Raw genomic sequence first — 8,564 nt, 5'->3', positions numbered from 1 at the left:
CTTAAGGGAGTTTATTAATGTTTATCAAAATTTTATGTTTTTGTAATGAAAGGAAAGGATTTAGTGTTTACCAATCATTTGTCAATTTTTTATTCTACAAAGACTTTATCACAAAGCAACAACTCTCACCTCACTGCAAGGCCACCACAATTAATTGAATTCATTTATTATTATAATATTGCTTTTAAAGTAGATGTATTTTCTTTTCATACGATATATACATGTCTATGTTTCGTTTTACCTTGTTAACAATAATGCCCTTAACATAATTCTAATAACACTACATTGTGTTTTTGGTCAGAATTCTGATATACATTACATGTCAATATTATTCATGTCCTTCTAAATTCTGATAAGAAGCTAATATAGTAGCAATGAAACCTTAAAAGAATTCTGATAAGACTAACATCTGATAACAATAACCTTCTTAACAGAATTTTGATAAAACAGTCGCATCTCAAGCAATAACCTTCTTAACAGAATTCTGATAAGAATCATCGAATATAGTACCAATGAAACCTTAACAGAATTCTGATAAGACTTACATCTGATAACAATAACCTTCTTAACAGAATTTTGATAAGACAGTCGCATCTCAAGCAATAACCTTCTTAACAGAATTCTGATAAAACTTACATCTGATAACAATAGCCTTCTTAATAGAATTCTGATAAGAATCGAATATATAGAACCAATGAAACCCTTAACAGAATTCTGATAAGACAGTCGCATCTCATTACAATAGCCTTCTTAACAGAATTCTGATACGAATCGAATATATAGAACCAATGAAACCCTTAACAGAATTCTGATAAGACAGTCGCATCTCATAACAATAGCCTTCTTAACAGAATTCTGATAAGACAGTCGCATCTCATAATAATAGCCTTCTTAACAGAATTCTGATAAGAATCATCGAATATATAGAACCAATGAAACCCTTAACAGAATTCTGATAAGACTTACATCTGATAACAATAGCCTTCTTAACAGAATTCTGATAAGACAGTCGCATCTCAAGCAATAACCTTCTTTACTGAATTCTGATAAGAATCATCGAATATAGTACCAATGAAACCCTTAACAGAATTCTGATAAGACTTACATCTGATAACAATAGCCTTCTTAACAGAATTCTGATAAGACAGTCGCATCTCAAGCAATAACCTTCTTTACAGAATTCTGATAAGAATCATCGAATATAGTACCAATGAAACCCCAGAATTAGCCGTCTTAACAGAATTCTGACAAGTTAGTAGTATCTTGTATCGATGGCTTTCTAAACAAAATTCTTATTTGTCTGTAGCATCTAAGCTGGTCTCTTATGGGATATTGTTCTTCTGATAAGATGATTGTTTCTGAAATACATATTTTGACTCTATCAGAGTTCTGTTAAAGCCTCTTAAAGTTTAATTTGGGTAAGATATCTAGTGATCTTAGCAAAATTTGGAAACAGTTTACAGCTTATAACAAGTGTTAAAGTATGTAAAACTGATATGCAAGTAGTGAAATAGATCCAAGGAGTACGTTACACAGTAAGATACATATCATGTGGCAATTCTTCTTTGAAAATTAACGTTCTTATAGTTGCTAGTTAGAAATTGTCTTTTTCTTAACTTGCCAGACCCAGAATTTGATCATTTGGAAATAATCAATTGCAAATGGAAGCTGTTTTGCACAGTATTGCGCAATAGCAAGAAATATCTAATTGCACAATATTGCGCAATAGCAAGAAATTTTCAATTGGAGTTATCTTTCTTTGTCTAGAATAGTAGTTGAATCAACTTAAATCATTGTTGATCTATTTTGTATATTTACCAAAAATACGATGGTCAACGCTGTTTTGTAATTGCATAATATACTCAACAGACTGACACATTATTTTCAGAATTTTGTTTTGACAACCTTCTATTGTTGTGTTCATTAAAATTTTGTCATACTGATGTACTATAAATTTCATAACCGACAAGGAACCATTGAATGTCTTGACTCCACAAAATATTTATTCGAAATGAAACTATATTTTTTATAACGAATGTTTCAGGTTATTGTTGTATGTTAAGTTCGTACTTGGTTGTTTCATGTTATAAAACGTATTGTTTTCAGAAAATTGCCTTAAAAGTTTCTATCTGGGTGATACATGCAATCTCATATGGAATTTCATATCAATTGATTGTGCATGTTTTATACTTAATCCTCGGAAAGAAATTTTCAATGAAAAAAATACATGTTTTAATTGATATTGATTATATTAAAGCGAAACACTTTTTTATAATTTCGTTGGATATTAGTTTTCACATTTCAGCTACCCCCAGTCAGCCCAAACCTTCAGCTGAAGGACATGATCTTAAACGTCATCAACAACAGCAAAAATCACGTGACTGATGATTATCATATAAGCGAGACTGGAAAAGATTTGGTTGTGAGACGTGGACAACCATTAGACATAACCATAGCGTTTAACAAAAACTATGATCCAAAAAAAGATGATCTTAAATTAGTTTTCCTGGCAGGTAAAGATATCGTAAGGTTCATCATAACGAACGGACAAATATGGCTGTATTTACATGCCAAAAACTACTTTGAGTGCAGACTTACCTGTGAAGTTGGAAAAAGTTTAATGCCTGTCATCCACTAGATATATTAAAGTTAAATGCATGTTGTATTTCAGGAAGATAACATCTCTTTTGGATTTTGATGGGCATTTGTTTTCCTTCTTGCAATAGGTGTGAAAATCAACTAAGTTGTGGTACAACTTTAAATTTGAGATGCTGCCTCAGGTAAAAACCGGTTTGTATTGTTTTGGTTGTCCTTAATTGACATGGACAAGAGGTATCTTCACAACTATAGGTGAGTTAAAGAGTTTATCTGAGTCTGTGAGTGGACAGTATTAAAGTAATTTAGGTGTTTTTTTTATTTTTACACCTTCTGCAGAGAGAAAAAAATGCCCATCAAAAACCAAGAAAGATTTTATCTTTCTTCTTAAACACAAAATGCATTTAACTTTTATATATCTAGTGGATGCTAGGCCTTAAAAAATTCCAAAAAGCATAGGTAAGTCTGTACTCGGAGTAGTTTTTGAGGTGAAAATACGGCCATATTTGTCCATTTGTTATGATGAACCTTAACCTATATAGAGCTGTACAATGTAACCTATGGGAATGCAACAAGAGTATGAATCCCAATAACCGAAAATTATATCATAGTTATCTATGGTTAATTTTCACAATATACCATGGTTTTGTTGTATATGGTCTCCGAAAAGAAAAAAAATATAGGAAGACCTTCCCGTGGCCTCTTGAATTTTTTGACACAGTATCTACGGAGTCAGTGCGGGGCCACTAAGGGACCGTTCAATATTTATCAGATGGATGGGCCGGTGCAAAATGGGGCGGGGCAAGCACTTTTTTTGTGGAAATATTTGGATGGGCGAGAACTTTTTTTAATATATATAGTGGATGGGCTAGAACTTATTTTATTTGAAAAAAATTTGCTTTAAATTTTATCGGTGTGTAGGAAATTCCTTTTGCAGGCACAAAAAACATAAGGGACATGGTCTCAACAATAATTTTCAGTTTAATCCAGATAGTCATCTTTAAATTCTTTTATGACTTTTTCAAATCAACATGGATTTTCATAAAACTCTACAATTATTTCATTCATATATTGATCTTACAGAACACCAGGTTGTTTGGTAGTTTGGTGAATTGCTGTCATTCTATGGATTTAATAAATAGGTTTAAAAAAAGCTAAAATTTTCAGTTTTGGCTAAATCCAGATAGTCATCTTTAATTTTTTTTCATAACTTTTTCAAATCAACTGGCATTTTCATAAAACCCTTCAATTATTTCATTTATATATTGATCTTACAGAATACCAGGTTGTTTGGTAGTTTGGTGAATTGCTGTCATTCTATGGATTTAATAAATAGGTTAAAAAAAAGTTAAAGTTTTCAGTTTTGGCTAAATCCAGATAGTCATCTTTAATTTTTTTTCATAACTTTTTCAAATCAACTGGCATTTTCATAAAACTCTACAATTATTTCATTCATATATTGATCTTACAGAACACCAGGTTGTTTGGTAGTTTGGTGAATTGCTGTCATTCTATGGATTTAATAAATAGGTTTAAAAAAAGCTAAAATTTTCAGTTTTGGCTAAATCCAGATAGTCATCTTTAATTTTTTTTCATAACTTTTTCAAATCAACTGGCATTTTCATAAAACCCTTCAATTATTTCATTTATATATTGATCTTACAGAATACCAGGTTGTTTGGTAGTTTGGTGAATTGCTGTCATTCTATGGATTTAATAAATAGGTTAAAAAAAAGTTAAAGTTTTCAGTTTTGGCTAAATCCAGATAGTCATCTTTAATTTTTTTTCATAACTTTTTCAAATCAACTGGCATTTTCATAAAACTCTACAATTATTTCATTTATATATTGATCTTATAGAATACCGGGTTGTTTGGTAGTTTGGTGTATTGCTGTCATTCTATGGATTTAATAAATAGGGTAAAAAAAGCTAAAGTTTTCAGTTTTGGCTAAATCCAGATAGTCATCTTTAATTTTTTTTATAACTTTTTCAAATCAACATGGATTTCCATAAAACTCTATAGCTATTTCATTTATATATTGATCTTACAGAATACCAGGTTGTTTGGTAGTTTGGTGAATTGCTGTCATTCTATGGATTTAATAAATAGGTTTAAAAAAAGCTAAAATTTTCAGTTTTGGCTAAATCCAGATAGTCATCTTTAATTTTTTTTATAACTTTTTCAAATCAACTGGCATTTTCATAAAACCCTTCAATTATTTCATTTATATATTGATCTTACAGAATACCAGGTTGTTTGGTAGTTTGGTGAATTGCTGTCATTCTATGGATTTAATAAATAGGTTAAAAAAAAGTTAAAGTTTTCAGTTTTGGCTAAATCCAGATAGTCATCTTTAATTTTTTTTCATAACTTTTTCAAATCAACTGGCATTTTCAGTTTTTAGAGGACTTTTTTTCAGAATTTAAAAGGATGGGCATTAACTTTTTTAATGACTCAATATTAAGAATGCACCGGCCCATCCATCTGATAAATATTGAACGGTCCCTAAGCTAAACCCGCTTTGCACCAGCCGATATGAATGAATGCCTAGGGTTGGAATCGAACACATGCACACCAACTCCGTTGTCCTATATATATTTAAATAAATGAAAACTCGCTCTCAGAGATAACAAAAAAAAAAAACAAAAAAAAAAAAAACAAATCAAGTTTAAAAAACACATAAATGTGTTAAGAGTATATTCACATATTCATATATTACTGGAAAATGTCCGTTGATTTTCAGTTATTGAAATGTATACTTAGATTGTATCCTCAAAGGCTTCACTGTACAGCTACATGTATAAAAGGTCTAAATTTACCAAAACGATTTTTTTAGGGGGAGGGAGTAGGGGGAACGCCGCTTTTGAGGAGCTTCATATATGGTGAATACATTTAGACTTTAAAAAGTATTGTTCAAAATGTTGGCTTGCTGGATCCCCCCTTTCAAAATCCTGGAACCACATCAGATTTTTTTCTATACTATAAACGAGGTTGCTTGAAATATTGTTTAGACAAATGTTGGCAAATGCAAATATATATTTAGGACTCGGAGGTGCGACGGGGACGCTGAAGTTCCGAAGAGTTTTGAGCATTATAAATTGAGGTTACAAACAAGTCGTGCAACAAATTATTGAGAGCAAAGCAGCTGATGGATGAACTTGGTCTGCATATCGGAAAACCAGTGTTAGGAGTTACAAACGTATGCCACAAACCTTTTGCATGATAAATAAAGCATATTGATCTAAATATCAATTTGGATTTACCTTTAAGTAAAAGTCTCGTGATTCTATGTCGACAATTTAATAGAAAAAAAATATTATTGTACTAGTAATGTTTTTGCTATATCAAGTTGCAACTTGCTATAATGTTGTTTTAAACCCGAGATGAATCCTGATTTGTAAGAACACCGTCATTCTAGTCTTTTTTTATATAGTGGTTGCAGTGTTGATGTTTTACAACATGTTAGGCCAAAATTGACCTACAATGTAACTGATCGTTCATTTTTTGTGTACATGAATTGGACCGTTAGTTTTCTCGTTTGAAATGTTTTACATTGTCATTTTCGGGTCTTTTATAGCTGACTATGCGGTATGGGCTTTGCACATTGCTGAAGGCCGTACGGTGACCTACAGTTGTTAACTTCTGTGTCATTTGGTCTCATGTGGAGTAATCTCATTGGCAATCATACCACATCTTCTTTTTTATACCTATTACCGACTATCACCAGCGCAGATACAAAAGTATCAATGTTCCCGATTGCCACTCAAAACAATTATAGAAACGAGAATGGAAACAGGAATGTGTCATAGAGACAACCCGACCTGATAGAGCAGAAAACAGCATCAGGCGTCTTCAACACAGCGAGAAAATCCCACACCCGAAGTTTCTGCCGTCATGTATTGAATATTTTGATCAGTATAAACTATTGTATCTGCAGTGCCGATAGCATATTAAAAGATTTGTGATATATACTATCGGATTATTTTAATGCATCTTATTGATAATTTGCACGCGATAACCCAACACCGCCTAAAGGTACTCGCATTACACTTATCCTATCTGACAAAGACGAGGGTAAAAAATGGGGAGCATGGATTGTAAAAAATGAGGACAAAGAAATTACAGTTAGGATAAACACTCCTCCTACTTGCTACGTTGGAATCTGGCAACTCCAAGTAGAAACTATACAAAAGGCTGGCAAAAAGAAAGAAATATTCGAGTATACCCATGACCAAGCTATCTATATCCTGTTGAATCCATGGTGCAAAGGTAGGACACAATTACTAAGGAATTGCTGATGTTCAAAATGCAACTTGTAATTAAAACTTACATCATCATGCTGATGGTCAGTAATAAAAATTATATACCCCATCAACACAGCCCACCAAAAAACAATTAACACAAATGTAGATATACGATGGATGGAGAGTTGTCTCATTGGCACTCACACCACATCTTCCTATATCTATAAATCATTAGATACTAGTATGTAAATGGAGGTTATACATAATTAATATCCAATATTGTCAAATCTCTTCCCAAGCATTATATCTGAAATTTAAAAAAAATACGACGACCATGTGTGTCATATATGTAATATATGTTTTGATTGCTATAGCATGTATATGATTTTTGCAAATAAACTCATTCATTCATTAAGATAAGACATGCAAATGTAATACATATTGTATTTAGAACGTTTAGCTGTAATGGATGTACCAACTCATAATACATTTATTGATAAATTTTAAGATGATCAAGTATACCAAACAGACAAACAATTGTCAGACGAGTATATTTTGAACGAAACAGGGAAAATATATACTGGAAATAGAAAGCAAATCAGTGGCAAAAAATGGAACTTTGGCCAGGTAAATGATCTTTGTTTCTTTCATTATAACATAATAAGACTTAGTATATATAGAAGTATTAGGAAAAGCCTGCAAGAAATTAAACGAAGCATTAATTATGATTCCTAAGTTTGACAAAAATATAGCAAAACGTATTACATTCGTTTGTTTTAACTGGGATTAGTATTGAAATTAAATTATATGGTTAAATTAACCATAGACTAAAGAGAGATACATTTAACAGAAGAGTTAATGTCGCTACAATTTAAAAACTTCTGCAGAATACTTAATTCCATCCCTTTGTCATCGATGAAAGATTTCTAATTTCATTAATCAAGAAAAGTATATTATGCATAATTATGTGATTATATAAGAGAAGTATGGTATGCTGGATGTCTCACGTAGGACACATGCCGCGGGAGATTCCGTTCTGATGTCCGGTATATCTACATAGGCAGTCAAGCGTACGTCGTGTAGGAAAGGGATGTAAAATCTATGTTCTTAATAATACCCTCTCCACACCTCGTTTAAGGGCCGGATGGTGGAAAGAGTTTTAGCCTATCAAACATGCCGTCTGTTTCAAATAACAGTCTATATGTTAAGCCCTTCAACCCTGTTGTCGGCCCACCTTTTTACTGTAAACCTGATGTCCACTTCGGTGAATGGCATTTTTACAGATCTGTACCACTGATTTGTATTTTGACAATCAATCAATTAATTACCGTTACAACCTTTTGCAAGACGTATCTATGTTTCTAGCAGCAGCTGTACTATTTTCAGTTTTGATGGGAAATGAGTGATGTTTGTAATAGGTCAAAGTTCGCTTATCTTCGTTTCTTAATCGCTTGCTGGTAGGACTTTCTTTGTCTGAGGTAAAAAAAAAAACGAAAAAACACAAAAAACAAATATTTCAGAAAATTCGGACTTTTTTTATGTATGCCCTAACTTATTATTTTAGATAAGTTTAATAATGAATGTTCCATATATTGCATGTGTTACAGTAGTTTGCTGGATACATTTATAAACAAGAATAATTTTGATGTTCAAAATGGCATCATTAGATTTTAAGTTTTTAAAAAAAAAAATTTTAATGGTTAGCTAAAAGGTTTTGGAAATTT

This window comes from Mytilus galloprovincialis, chromosome 6 (genome assembly GCF_965363235.1).
Source record: "Mytilus galloprovincialis chromosome 6, xbMytGall1.hap1.1, whole genome shotgun sequence".
In the NCBI taxonomy this organism is placed as follows: Eukaryota; Metazoa; Mollusca; class Bivalvia; order Mytilida; family Mytilidae; genus Mytilus; species Mytilus galloprovincialis.
This window is presented reverse-complemented; position numbering follows the sequence as displayed.